Below are 15,779 nucleotides of genomic sequence, written 5' to 3' on the forward strand. Positions count from 1 at the left end.
ATGATGGAAATAAAATCTAACTTTTGTTGACATATTATAAGAATATCTAATCTATAATTTGATGCCTTTTGGAGATTTTTCTATCTTTCCTTGGCTTCTTTATGAACATTAATACAAATTTTTAGCTGGGGTGCCCAAACTTTCGATCCCCACTGTATGAGATAGACTCGTTACCTGCAAAGCAAGATAGTTCAAGCTGTGATTTGTCATAATTGTGATGATTATGGCTTATAGCTCATGAAAACCCCAAATTCACAATCTCAGAAAATTAGAATATTACATGCAATCAATAAAACAAGGATTGTACATAGAACAATATCGGACCTCTGAAAAGTATAAGCATGCATATGTACTCAGTACTTGGTTTGGGCCCCTTTTGCAGCAATTACTGCCTCAATGTGGCGTGGCATGGAAGCTATCAGCCTGTGGCACTGCTGAGGTGTTATGGAAGACCAGGTTGCTTCAATAGCGGCCTTCAGCTCTTCTGCATTGTTTGGTCTCATGTCTCTCATCTTTGTCTTGGCAATGCCCCATAGATTCTCTATGGGGTTCAGGTCAGGCGAGTTTGCTGGCCAATCAAGCACAGTAATCCCACGGTCATTGAACCAGATTTTGGTGCTTTTGGCAGTGTGGGCAGGTGCCAAGTCCTGCTGGAAAATGAAGTCAGCATCCCCATAAAGCTCGTCTGCGGAAGGAAGCATGAAGTGCTCCAAAATCTCCTGGTAGATGGCTGCGTTGACCCTGGACTTAATGAAGCACAGTGGACCAACACCAGCACATGACATGGCTCCCCAAATCAACACAGACTGTGGAAACTTCACACTGGACTTCAAGCATCTTGCAGTGTGTGCCTCTCCATTCTTCCTCCATTCTCTGGGTCCTTGGTTTCCAAATGAGATGCAAAAGTAGCTCTCATCAGAAAAGAGGACTTTAGACCACTAAACAAGAGACCAGGTCTGTTTTTCTTTAGCCCAGGTAAGACGCTTCTGACATTGTTTGTTGTTCAGGAGCTGCTTGACAAGAAGAATACGACATTTGAAGCCCATGTCCAGGATCCGTCTGTGTGTGGTGGCTCTTGATGCACTGACTCCAGCCTCAGTCCACTCCTTTTGAAAGTCCCCAACACTTTTGAATGGCCTTTTCCTGACAATCCTCTCCAGGCTGCGGTCATACCTGCTGCTTGTGCACTTTGTGAACATCCAACTTCTTTTGCAATTACCTTTTGAGGCTTTCCCTCCTTATGGAGGGTGTCATTGATGGTTTCCTGCACAACTGTCAAGTCAGCAGTCTCCCATGATTGTGATTCCTACTGAACCAGACCGAGAGACCATTTAAAGGCTCAGGAACCCTTTGCAGGTGTTATGGCTTAATTAGTTGATTAGAGTGGGACACTTTGAGCCTAGAATATTGCACCTTTTCACAATATTCTAATTTTCTGAGATTGTGGATTTGGGGTTTTCATGAGCTGTAAGCCATTATCATCACAATTATGGCAAATCACAGCTTGAACTATCTTGCTTTGCATGTAATGAGTCTATCTCATATATTAGTTTCACTTTTTAAGTTGCATTACTCAAATAAAATAACTTTTGCACGATATTCTAATTTTTCGAGTTTCACCTGTAGTTTTTTCTTGCAGGGGAAAAATTCCTTCCTGATCCCCCGGGAGGCAATCGGATATTCCCAGGATCAACTTTACCTATAAATAGCAACCAGTTATATTCTGTTTATCTAAGAAAGAATCCAGGTCTTTTATAAAGCAATCCACTGAGCTGGCCAGAACCAACTCTTCAGGGAGTCTATTCCACATTTTCACAGCTCTTACTGTGAAGACACCTTTGCATACCCAATCATCTGCACTGAACAAAAATTAATTTGTTATCACATAAAAATGGCTTCAACTTATTTATTAAGCTCAGTGAACATTGTTTTTCTCATTAGACCGTTCTTTATGACTTTGCAAGTATGGTTGGGGTCATTGTCCTGCTGCAGAATGAATTCTGGACTAATTAATGCTTTAACCACTTGCACTCCTGAGGATTTACCCCCCTTAATGACCAGGCCTCTTTTTGCTATTCGGAGCTGCAATAATTCAACTGATAATTGCGCGGTCATGCAATGCTGCACCTAAACGAAATTTACGTCCTTTTTTTCACACAAATAGAGCTTTCTTTCGGTGGTATTTGATCACCTGTGCACTTTTTATTTTTCACGCTATAAACAAAAAAATACCGAAAATTTTGAAGAAAAACAATATTTTTTACTTTCAGCTATAAAAAATATATAGTAAACTCAAAGTTAGTTATAAATTTAGGCCAATATGTATTCTACTACATGTTTTTGGTAAAGAAAATCCCAATAGGTGTATATTGATTGCTTTGTGTGAATGTTATAGCGTCTACAACCTATGGTATAGATACTGCAATTTACCCTATTTTTTTTGCTATACAGCGCTGCGCTAGTTTAACGGACAATTGCGCCGTCATGCAATTAAATGTATGTCCTTTTTTCACACAAATAGAGCTTTCTTTGATCACCTGTGCACTTTTTATTTTTGGTGCTATAAACAAAAAAATTTTTGAAGAAAATTTAAAAAAAAAAAAAATATTTTCTCATTTTGGTAATAAAAAATATCCAAAAAAACTAAAATGTCGTCATAAATTTAGGCCCAAATGTATTCTGCTACATGTTTTTGGTTAAAAAAATCCCAGTAAGTGTATATTTATTGCTTTGTGTGAAAGTTATAGCGTCTACGTACTATGATATAGATAATGGAATTTACACAGCTTTTACTTTCTGACTGCCCATCACATTTCTTGAGATGCTAAAATACCAGGATAGTACAAACACCCTCAAATGACCCCTTTTTGGAATGTAGACACCCTAAGCTATTTGCTGAGTGGCATATTGAGTCCATGGAAGATTTATTGTTTTCCACAAGTTTCTGGAAAATAACAAAAACATTTTTATTTTTACACAAAGTTGTCATTTAAATGGTTTATTTCTTGCACAAGCCATGGGTATATGTGGAATTACATCCCAAAATACATTCTGCTACATCTACCGAGTATGGTGGTACCACATGTGTGAGACTTTTTGGGAGCCTAGCCACATACAGGAGCCTGAAATCCAATGACCCCTTTGAAAGCCTGAAGGTGCAAAACTTCCTCATTTCACTTCCTCAATACCTATCACAGTTTCGAAGGCCCTGACATCCCAGGATAGCACCAAACCCCCCCAAATGACCCCTTTCTGGAAAGTAGACACCCCAAGGAATTTAAAAAGAGGCATGGTGAGTATTTTTCAGATCTCATTTTTTCTCACAAGGTTTTGAAATATAAAAAAAGAATAGAAAAAATATGTTTTTTTTCTTCATTTTCCAAAAACCTGTGGCAACAAATGAGATCTGCAAAATACTTACCATGCTTCTTATCAAATTCCTTGGGGTGTCAACTTTCCAAAAAGGGGTCATTGGGGGGGGGGGGGGTTAGGTGCTATCCTGGCATTTCAGGGCCTCCGAAACTGTGATAGATAGTCAGGAAGTGTAATGAGGAAATAAAGCCCTTTAAAAGCCTGAAGGTGCTTATTGGATTTTGGGGTCCTGTACTTGGCTGGACTGCCAAAACGTCTCTCACATGTGGTACCCCCATACTCGGGAGAAGTAGCATAATGTATTTTGGGGAGTAATTCCACATATACCTATGGCATGTGTGAGCAGTAAATCATTTAAGTGACAATTTTGTGTAAAAAAAAAAACTTTTTTTGTCATTTTCCAAAAACTTGTGGTAAAAAAATAAATTCTTCTATTGATTTAACATGCCTCTCAGCAAATAGCTTGGGGTGTCTACTTTCCAAAAAGGGGTCAATTTGGGGGGTGGGGGAATTTTATGCCCAGCATTAGAAGTTTATGCCACACATCATTCACTCTTCTAACCACCTGACGATCAAGCATTTTCACTTTTTGTTCACATGAAAAACAATCAGTTTTTTGCTAGGAAATCAATTTAAACCCCCAAACATTATATATTTTTTTTATAGCAGACACCCTAGGGAATAAAATGGTGGGCACTACAATTTTTCAAAAGAAAATAAAAACAAAATACACTTTTTTTTACTTTTAATGCACAAAAACACAATATATTGGCCAATTATTTGGTAACATATAAAAGATGATGGTATGCCAATTAAATAGATACCAAACATGACCTGATTTAAAACTGCACATGCCCCATGCAATGGCGACAAATTGCATACATTTTTAATATCCATAGGCAATGTTTTAAAAGCCTTTACAAATTACCATTTTAGATTTACAGAGGAGGTCTAGTGTTAGAATTACTGCCCTTGATCTGACGTGCGCGGAGATACCTCACATGCATGGTACAACTGCTGTTTACATACTGGCACAGGGTCAATGCTGGTGCGCACAGGTTTGATTTTTTTAAAATTATTTTTACACTGTCCCTTTCGTTTTTTTTTTTTTTATCACTTTTAATGCTATCACAGGGAATGCAAATATCCCCTATAACTTCAATGGGCATTGTCATATATTCTTTTTTGAGAAATCTGGGTCCTATCAGACTCTACAGTAGATATCTCCTCTGCCCTTACATTATCTAATCAAACCAAGATCGGCGTGATCAGATGCTTTCCCAATTTACAAATGGCGCTGTATATATCCTGCGAAACTGAAGTGATGAAATGCTCGTAGCTTCCGATTTCTTAGACTATAGAGATGTTTGGCACCATTCTGGTCTCCAATCAGCTCTATGGTCAGCTTGCAGAAACACCGGCTGTATTCTCAGGTTCTCCTGATGGCACGAGACTGCCCGAGAAGGCCATGGAAAGCAGCAGGGGAGGGGGCATCATCTCCTGCTGCTTGTAAAAGCAATCCTTCAGCTAATTAGCCACTTGGATTGCTTTTACGTGAAAGCTGATCGCCAGCTGAAAAAAAATTATACCAGGATGATGCCTGCAGCTGTAGGCATCATCCTGGCATAGCCATTCAAAGTCCAGGAATATACCAGTACATTGCTGGTAAAAAAAAAATAAATTCTTCTATTGATTCAACATGCCTCTCAGCAAATAGTTTGGGGTGTCTACTTTCCAAAAAGGGGTCATTTTGGGGGGTGGGGGCGTTTTATGCCCAGCATTAGAAGTTTATGCCACACATCATTCACTCTTCTAACCACCTGAAGACCAAGCCTTTTCTGACACTTTTTGTCCACATGAAAAAAATCAGTATTTTTTTGTTGTAAATTAATTTAAACCCCCAAACATTATATATTTTTTTAAAGCAGACACCCTAGTGAATAAAATGGTGGGTACTACAATTTTTTATGGCACATAATACCAGCGCAGCGATTTTTCAAAAGCAATTAAAAAAAAAAAAAACAAAATACACTTTTTTTACTTTTAATGCACAAAAACACAATATATTGGCCAGTTATTTGGTAAGATATAAAATATGATGGTATGCCGAGTAAATAGATACCAAACATGACATGCTTTAAAACTGTGCATGCCCCATGCAATGGCGACAAACTGCATACATTTTAATATCCATAGGCAACACTTTAAAAGCCTTTAAAAGCTACCATTTTAGATTTACAGAGGAGGTCTAGTGTTAGAATTACTGCCCTTGATCTGCCGTTCACGGCGATACCTCACAGGTATGGTGCAACCGCTGTTTACATACCAGCACAGGTTCAACGCTTGTGCACACAGGTGTTCGTGCATGGGAGGGGCAAGTTTTTTTTTTTTAAGTTATTTTGATTTTTTTAATTATTTTTACACTGTACCTTTCATTTTTTTTTTTGATCACTTTTAATACTATCACAGGGAATGCAAATATCCCCTATAACTTCAATGGGCATTGTCATATATTCTTTTTTGAGAAATCTGGGGTCTATCAGACTCTAGATATCTCCTCTGCCCTTACGTTATCTAATCAAACCAAAATCGGTGTGATCAGATGCTTTCCCAATTTACAAATGGCACTGTTTAAATCCTGCAAAACGGAAGTGATGAAATGCTCGTAGCTTCCGAATTCTTAGACTATAGAGATGAATGGCACCACTCTCCAATCAGCTCTATGGTCAGCTGGCAGAAACACCGGCTGCATTCTCAGGTTCCCCGGATGGCACGGGACTGCCCGAGAAGGCCGTGGAAGGCAGCGGGGGAGGGGGGGCATCATATCCCGCTGCTTGTAAAAGCAATCCTGCAGCTAATTAGCCACTAGGATTGCTTTTACATGAAAGCCGATTGCCGGCTGAAAAAAACAATACCAGGATGATGCCTGCAGCTGTAGGCATCGTCCTGGTATAACCATTCAAAGTCCAGTGATTTACCAGTACGTCGCTGGTCCTTGTTGGGTATATATGCTATGTTCTTTTTTGTATGCAGCCTGTGGACTGAATGAAAAAAAGAGAAGAAATCTCTGCCAGAAAAAGTGTGTGGTATGCCCACCATTAGAATATACCACCCTGTGTCCACCCACTTCTAATGGTGGGCACACATTAGGTCACACTTTGCCACATGCGCCAGTTCCAAGATTGTACAAATGTCTAAATAGTGGCACGCTTGAATAAAAATTGTCCACGTATAAGTGGTACCCCATTTGGAAAAAGGATGACACCAAGTCCCAAACTATCTTGCCACTACTCCCCATGTAGTCTGGGCATCTGGGGGGCTCCACGTGACTATCTATTCCCCCGTAAATCCAAAACTTATAAGTATAGCCTGTTGCCCTCTCACAGGTCTTCTACATCTTGACCCCATATCTGGCACACTTGCTGGGGAGAAATTGTTTGAATGCAAGGCGGCCAGAAAAATTAATCAGGGACTCATCAATGCAGATGTTTTGCTGGGGAGTATAGACATCTGCAAATTTTTGGTTAAGGTGATTTGCGAGGGGCTGAATTTTGTGGAGCCGATCAAATTCAGGGTTACTCCGAGGATGACAGAGTGTATTGTCGTTGAAATGCATAAAACACATTATACTCTCATATCTATGCCTGGCCATGGCAGCAGAGAACACGGCATATGATGAATCAGGTCTGCGGACCAATACAATCACAATTCATTTCTTTTAGTAATGCCCATGTTGAGGGTTAGGCTAAAAAAAAAATGGAAATTCGGAAACCGTAATGAGTTTCCATGCGACTGGTCTGGCAAGGATTGAATTTGGGTTGGCGGCAATAAATTGTTGTGCATATAAATTGCTTTGATCCACAATCAACGCATACAGATATTCCGTGAAAAACAGCTCCAAAAATCAAGGAGGTATGTGAAAGACCAGGAATGTACTAGACCGCTGGTACTCGCCAGTTCACCAAAAGGTAGAGCGGCACTAGTACTGGCACTCTGCTGCATATGAGAGTCATCAAAATTTACCGGCAAGTGCTAACAGAGATCAGGCCTGTTTCTGCAAACACTGCGGTTTTGTATGCAATGTATCAAGTGACAGTGACCTACTGACACTGCACTTGCTGGGGGAGAAGGGGGGGTAAGCGTAGGGGCTAAATGCAGGTGCTGGCGGGTGTCGGGGCTGATCCCGCTAACACTGCGTTTTTGGGGACGCTATACTAATGTGAACGCTGGTATAGTGCTGATCTGATCAAAGATATTGACCTGTTCAGACACTATACTAGCAATGAAGGTTTATTGTGCATGAGCGTGCTCCTGGCAATCAAGGGGTTAACTGTGATTATTGGTGTACTGATGGGCAATCTGACGCTATCTGGGAGGGGTGTGAAAACCACGGGAGCGCAAATCATGTATATATACAGTTGCAAGGAAAAGTATGTGAACCCCTTGGGATTACGTGGAGTTTTGCATGAATTGGGCATAAAATGTTCTCTGAACGTCATCTAAGTCACAACAATAGAAGAACACAGTCTGCTGAACATAATACTACACAAACATTAGATGTTGCCATGGTTTAATTGCACATAGCATGTAAACATTCACAGTGCAGGGAGGCAAAAGTATGTGAGGCCCTAGCTTAATGACTTCTCCCAGAGCTAATTGGAGCCAGGAGTTAGCCAACCTTGACTCCATTGACTCCAATCAGTGTGATGATATTGGATGTGTTGCTGACAGCTGTCCTGCCCTTAAAAAACACACACCTGTTTTGGGTTTACTGGTTTCAAGAAGCACTGTCTGATGTGAACCATGCCTCGCAGAAAAGAGCTCTCAGAAGACCTACGATCAAGAATTGTTGACTTGCATGAAGCTGGAAAGGGTTACAAATGTATCTCCAAAAGTCTTGATGTTCATGTGTCCATGGTAAGACAGACTGTCTACAAATGGAGAAAGTTTAGCACTGTTGTCACTCTCCCTATGCGTGGTCGTCCTGTAAAAATGACTGCAAGAGCACAGCGCAGAATGGTGCATGAGGTAAAGAAGAATCCCAGAGTGTCAGCTAAAGACCTACAGAAATCTCTGGCACATGCTAACATTTTTGTTGACACATCTACAATAAGGAAAACATTAAACAAGAATGGAGTACATGGGAGGACACCACGGAGGAAGCCATTGCTGTCCAAAAAGAATATTGCAGCATGTTTGAAGTTTGCAAAAGAGCACCTGGATGTTCCACAGCACTACTGGCGTATTCTGTGCTGTTGCAGCCATTGTTATGTTGAATTACATGTATGCTTTGGGTTATTGTCCTGTTGCATCACCCATCCTCTGTGGAGCTTCAGTTGGCGGACAGATGGTCGTACGTTTTCCTGCAAAATGTCTTGATAAACTCTGGAATTCATTTTCCCATCAATGACAACAATCTGTCCAGGCCCTGAGGCAGCAAAGCAGCCCCAAACCATGATGCTCCCTCCGCCATGTTTTACAGTGGGGATGAGGTTTTGATGTTGGTGTGCTGTGCCTTGTTGTGTGTTCTTCCCAAACAACTCAATCTTGGTTTCATCTGTCCACAGTATATTTTGCCAGTAGTGCTGTGGAACATCTAGGTGCTCTTTTGCAAACTTCAAACGTGCTGCAATATTCTTTTTGGACAGCAATGGCTTCCTCCGTGGTGTCCTCCCATGTATTCCATTCTTGTTTAATGTTTTCCTTATTGTAGATGTGTCAACAAAAATGTTAGCATGTGCCAGAGATTTCTGTAGGTCTTTAGCTGACACTCTGTGATTCTTCTTTACCTCATGCAGCATTCTGCACTGTGCTCTTGCAGTCATTTTTACAGGACGACCACGCCTAGGGAGAGTAGCAACAGTGCTAAACTTTCTCCATTTGTAGACAGTCTGTCTTACCGTGGACACATGAACATGAAGGCTTTTGGAGATACTTTTGTAACCCTTTCCAGCTTCATGCAAGTCAACAATTCTTGATCGTAGGTCTTCTGAGAGCTCTTTTCTGCGAGGCATGGTTCACATCAGACAGTGCTTCTTGAAACCAGTAAACCCAAAACAGGTGTGTGTTTTTTAAGGGCAGGACAGCTGTCAGCAACACATCCACTATCATCACACTGATTGGAGTCAAGGTTGGCTCACTCCTGGCTCCAATTAGCTCTGGGAGAAGTCATTAAGCTAGGGCCTCACATACTTTTTCCTCCCTGCACTGTGAATGTTTACATGTTATGTGCAATTAAACCATGGCAACATCTAATGTTTGTGTAGTATTATGTTCAGCAGACTGTGTTCTTCTATTGTTGTGACTTAGATGACGTTCAGAGCACATTTTATGCCCAATTCATGCAAAACTCCACGTAATCCCAAGGGGTTCACATACTTTTTCTTGCAACTGTATATATATGTGATTTTGCACACCCGTGCCGCCCTGTAGCAGTATTTCTGCTATAGGGCGGTCAGGAAACGGTTACAGAAGCGGTTTGTGTTACATCGATGCGTTACTTTAACTGACAAACGCGCGGTCATGCAACACTGCACCCAAATTAAATTTGTGTCCTTTCTTCCCACGAATTGAGCTTTCTTTCGGTGGTATTTGATCGCCTGTGCGTTTTTTATTTTTTGCGCTATAAAAAAAAAAGGCTGACAATTTTGAGAAAAAAAACAATATTTTGGACTTTTTGCTATAAAACATGTCCAGTAAAAAAATTTAAAAATCAAATTTTGTCATAAATTTCAGGCCAAAATGTATTCTGCGACATGTCTTTGCTAAGAAAAAATCCCAATACGTGTAAATTAATTGGTTTACGTGAAAGTTATAGCGTTTACATATGGCGGTATATATACTGGGATTTTTTTTTTATACTAATAATGGCGGTGATCAGCGATTTATGACAGTGATCAGCGACTTATGGCGGGACTGCGGCGGACATTTTGACACTGGGGCGGAACGGACTTGGGGTCACTGACATCCCCAGTGAAACCAATACAGTGATCAGTGCAAAAAAAAAAACACTGACACTGTACTAATGGCACTGGGGAGGAAGGAGTTAACTTTTTTTTAGACAATGAAAGGGTTAACTATGTGAGGGGAGTGTTTTACTGGGGGGGTATACTTCACAGGAACACGCTGATCCTGAGAGATAAACTCCGCTCTCAGGATCAGCGTGTTAGGAGCTGACAGGGAGCAGAGCTGCAATGTAAACACTGCAGCTGTGCTCTGTGTCACTGTTTCCCGGCAATCGCCGGCACCCAGCGGGTAATGACTGGCCGGGACCCGGTGATTGACACCCGCTGCCATGATCGGCGGGAAGGGTAGGGCGGTCGCGCCCCTTGGGGCGTGCCTCCTACCTGTTTTGCAAAATGAGGTTTTAAAACGTGGTTTTGCCCAGCAGTGCCACCTTGTTGCTGTCCAGCCACTGTGGAAAAACATCCACAAGTTAATAATGATATTGCATAATGGATAATTATCTGCCTATACATTTCAGCACTGAGAAAACCATTAATACTGGCCAAATTCCTAACTGTTTGCAGGAATGCAACCCTAGACTTGCAAGGAACCTCCACCATGCTTCACTATTGCCTGCAGTAACTCATCCATGTACTGTTCTTCAGACCATCGGCAAACAAAGTGCCTTCTCTTAAGTCAAAATATTTCAACATTGCAGTCCAAAGCACCTTCTGCTATATTCCTGCAGCCAGTTTTTTGTACATAGCCTGGCCTTGTTTCCACACCAGAAGTTTGGCTTTTAAGACAATCACAAAGACCACTTCTGGACAGACTTCTCAGAGGATGAGTATACCAGGGTCCCACTGATTTCAGCCAGGTCTGAACTGATGGTACCACTGGTTGATTCCCAGGAAGGCAAGAAGAACTTGGACACCAATCTAGAAACACCTATTTTCGTTGAAATTTCTGCCTTTGATTCAGTAACAACCCTGTGCCTTGCTGTTGTGTCCTAAGTCTTGCCATGTTGTAAGATTTTTTACACTGAAGTGTCTTAAGCGACTTCAACTTTATAAGGTTTTTCCTTACAAAGTTTAATTCCTTCTACACAACTCATGCACATGGTTGCTAAGAACATGCATGCGTCATACATACTAGGGGGGTACAACTGGGGGAATCAATGGTGGAGAAGGATCTGGGAGTTCTGGTAGATCACAAGCTTAATAATGGCATGCAATAACAAGCTGCAGTTTATAAAGCAAGCAAAATCCCCTCTTGTATTAAAAGAGGTATAGACTCCAGAGAGAGATATCATATTACCCCGGTACAAATCATTAGTAAGACCTCATCTGGAATATACAGTTCAGTTTTGGGCACCAATTCACAAAAAGAACATTGGGGAACTGGAGAGAGTACAGGAAAGGGCAACCAAACTGATATGAGGCATGGAGGAGCTCAGCTATGAGGAAAGATTAGAGAAACTGAATTTATTCTCTCTTGAGAAGAGGAGATTAAGGGGGGATATGAACAACATGTATAAATACATCAGTGGTTCATATAATGAACTCGGTGTAGAGCTATTCACCGAGGTCATCAGAGAGGACAAGGGGGCACTCTTTACGTCTGGAGGAAAAGAAATTTAATCTCCAAACACGGAAAGGCTTCTTCACAGTGAGAGCTGTGAAAATGTGGAATAGACTCCCTCAAGAGTTGGTTCTGACCAGCTCAGTGGATTGCTTTAAAAAAGGCCTGGATTGTTTCTTACATACACAGAATATAACTGGATACTAACATTTATAGGTAAAGATGATCCAGGGAACATCTGATTGCCTCTCGGGGGATCAGGAAGGAATTTTTTTCCCAGCAGTTGCAAATTGGATCATGTTTTGCTGTTTTTTTTTGCCTTCCTCTGGATCAACTGTGGGTAAAGGAATATAACTTTTTTTTTTTCAATGGTTGAACTGGATGGACTTTTGTCTTTTTTCAGCCAGACTATGCAACTCTGTCTTGAGAAAAGTGGGCTATGCTCCAATGAAACATTAACAAAACCACGTTGGAAATGTCTCCTGTTGCAAGTTCAGCTGAGTGCACCTGCTGCCTGCTTCGTATTCTAAATCCTTTTTTCATGGGCTGAACCCGGGCCAATAGCCTTACAAGCATGTGCGGTGGCCCACTTCTACACTACCAGAAACTGATTCTGTTTGATATAAAAATTGTATAATAATTATCTTGTTGATTATTGGCACCTGTTTGATATGTGTTCAATCATGCACTGGATTTGATGTGGGTTTGAAGCATATTTTCACAAGTGCCTATAACTTTTGCACAGTACTATATACAGTCATGGCCGAAATTGTTGGCACCCTTGATATTTCTCCAGGAAATCATGTATTTCTCACGAAACGTATTGCATTAACACATGTTTTGCTATACACATGTTTATTCCCTTTGTGTGTATTGGGACAAAACAAAAAAAGGGAGGAAAGAAAGCAAATTCGACATAATGTCACACAAACCTCCAAAAATGGGCTGGACAAAAGTATTGGCACCCTTTCACAACTGCGGATAAATAAGAATGTTACAAGCATGTGATGCTCCTGTAAACTCACCTGGGGCAAGTAACAGGTGTGGGCAATATAGAAATCACACCTGAAAGCAGATAAAAAGGAGAGACGTTCACTTAACCTTTGCATTGTGTGTCTGTCTGTGCCACACTAAGCATGGACAACAGAAAGAGGAGACGAGAACTGTCTGAGGACCTGAGAACCAAAATTGTGGCAAAATATCAACAATCTCAAGGTTACAAGTCCATCTCCAGAGAACTAGATTTGCCTTTGTCCACAGTGCGCAACATTATCAAGAAGTTTGCAACCCATGGCACTGTAGCTAATCTCCCTGGTCGTGGACGGATGAGGAAAATTGATGAAAGATTGCAACGCAGAATAGTCCGGATGGTGGATAAGCAGCCCCAAACATGTTCCAAAGACATTCAAGCTGTCCTGCAGGCTCAGGGAGCATCAGTGTCAGCGCGAACTATCCGTCGACATTTAAATGAAATGAAACGCTATGGCAGGAGACCCAGGAGGACCCCACTGCTGACACAGAGACATAAAAAAGCAAGACTACAGTTTGCCAAAATGTACTTGAGTAAGCCAAAAGCCTTCTGGGAAAACGTCTTGTGGACAGATGAGACCAAGATAGAGCTTTTCGGTAAAGCACATCATTCTACTGTTTACCGAAAACGGAATGAGGCCTACAAAGAACAAAACACAGTACCTACGGTAAAATATGGTGGAGGTTCAATGATGTTTTGGGGTTGTTTTGCTGCCTCTGGCACTGGGTGCCTTGACTGTGTGCAAGGCATCATGAAATCTGAGGATTACCAAAGGATTTTGGGTCGCACTGTAGGGCCCAGTGTCAGAAAGCTGGGTTTGCGTCCAAGATCCTGGGTCTTCCAGCAGGACAATGACCCCAAACATACGTCAAAAAGCACTCAGAAATGGATGGCAAAGAAGCGCTGGAGAGTTCTGAAGTGGCCAGCAATGAGCCCAGATCTAAATCCCATTGAACACCTGTGGAGAGATCTTAAAATTGCTGTTGGGAAAAGGTGTCCTTCCAATAAGAGAGACCTGGAGCTGTTTGCAAAGGAAGAGTGGTCCAAAATTCCGGGTGAGAGGTGTCAGAAGCTTATTGATGGTTATAGGAAGCGACTGATTTCAGTTATGTTTTCCAAAGGGTGTGCAACCAAATATTAAGTTAAGGGTGCCAATACTTTTGTCCAGCCCATTTTTGGGGTTTTGTGTGACATTATGTCATATTTGCTTTTCTGCCTCTGTTTTATATTTGTTCCAATACATACAAAGGGAATAAACATGTGTATAGCAAAACATGTGTTAATGCAATACCTTTTTTGTGTGAAATACTTGATTTTCAGGAAAAATATCAAGGGTGCCAACAATTTCGGCCATGACTGTATACTATACATATTCATACACACACATACATAACGGGGTTGCAAATTAATTACAGAGTTTTTGAAAAAAATTCCCCTAGAATAGATGGATGCCTCAATGCACTCTTGGATTTTAGCTATAAGCAAACAGCAATCTTTGTTCCTACTTTATTAAAACCAAGGCAAAATGAAACAACTGACACTAGTGGGAACGTTGCTTAGAAAAATTTGTATTTCTTCTAGGAAGAGTAAACGTCTTGGATGAGAGGAGAGATTTGGTCAGCATTTAAGTTAACAAGCCCTCTGACAGCTCTGGGATTTTCCCAGTGTTTTATATTAAAAAACATGAGCATGGTATATGTGCTTTGCTGATAAGAGGAGGAAAAATGAATTGGCAAACACTTTTCCCAGACAAGACAGCAGAGGACTGTTTGAACAAGGTAGAAATTGGACAGCCTGACTGGCTGATCACAAAGCTGATATTCAAAGATTTTCTGCTCTATGTAATAGTTTTAACTTTAGGTTCTTGAAATTATACTGAACATAAATTGCATTCTGTGTCAAAATGGAAAAAAAATGAAAATGCTGGGATCTCTGTGTCCAAATACGAAACAATTTCTTCGCCTAAACTCCACCTTTCACCTTATTTTCCATAGTCTTTCTCCTGTAAGTTTCAAATCCACTTTAATGTAAAATCATTGTCATGCTGTCTCTGACTGTCCAGAGATCTTCAAATCAATGCTATTTAGCATTAGGTCCCATAATGGATTGTTTCAGTAACTCTCTAGGGTGTGCATGAACTGTGACTGTTAGAGAAATGCAATTCTGAAAAAGGAAAAGAGGGGAAAGAAAGATGTGATGATATGGTTTAAAGAGAATGTGCCAGATAGAAGAAAAAGCCCAAAATGTGTTTACAATTAAAATTCCTATTGTGACATCCACTGAAAGAAGAAATTATAATATGCGGGAGATTTATTTAAACTGGTGCACACCGAATCTGGTGCAGCTGTGCATAGTAACCAATCAGCTTCTAAACTTCAGCTTGCTCAATTAAGCTTTGACAATAAAACCTAAAATCTGATTGGTTACTATGCTAAGCTGCACCAGGTTCTGTGTGCACCAATTTTAGTAAATCTCCCCCCAAATGTCCTTCTCCAACAGGCAGTGAGTCAAATCTATGTTTTTTTCCATAATTATGGACACGTAGGATAGTGTATCCCCCTGTTGGTCACTGTGGTTCCTCCTGCCAGCTTCTACCTTGTGTACTATACTAAAGTAGTGACCAACATGAGTAAACAGAATGTCCAGCAGGGTGCAATCTATCTGAAACACTTGAGATGTGTCAGATAGCAGCAATGTTGGTAGCTGTAGAAGAAAATGCTGAAAAGAGAGGTAAGTATCCAGCCCTCTGGGTCTCTGAGGAAGAGGCAAGTCCTTGAAACGCGTCAGCCTATTGGATGTCTACATTCCCCATTACGGACTGTTACTCAGCGCGGTGTTGACCCAGCTGTTC

At 41.0% G+C, this 15,779-nt stretch overlaps 1 protein-coding gene across 2 annotated transcripts in view; it reads right to left on the reverse strand.

The window, feature by feature from the left end:
- Positions 1-15,779, reverse strand: part of PDGFD (platelet derived growth factor D) — a 363,209-nt gene that overhangs the window by 12,933 nt on the left and 334,497 nt on the right. The gene's annotated exons all lie outside the window — the stretch shown is intronic.

This window comes from Staurois parvus, unplaced genomic scaffold (assembly GCF_062004578.1).
Source record: "Staurois parvus isolate SC_StPar_1 unplaced genomic scaffold, SC_StPar_1.0 ptg000422l, whole genome shotgun sequence".
NCBI classification, from domain to species: domain Eukaryota; kingdom Metazoa; phylum Chordata; class Amphibia; order Anura; family Ranidae; genus Staurois; species Staurois parvus.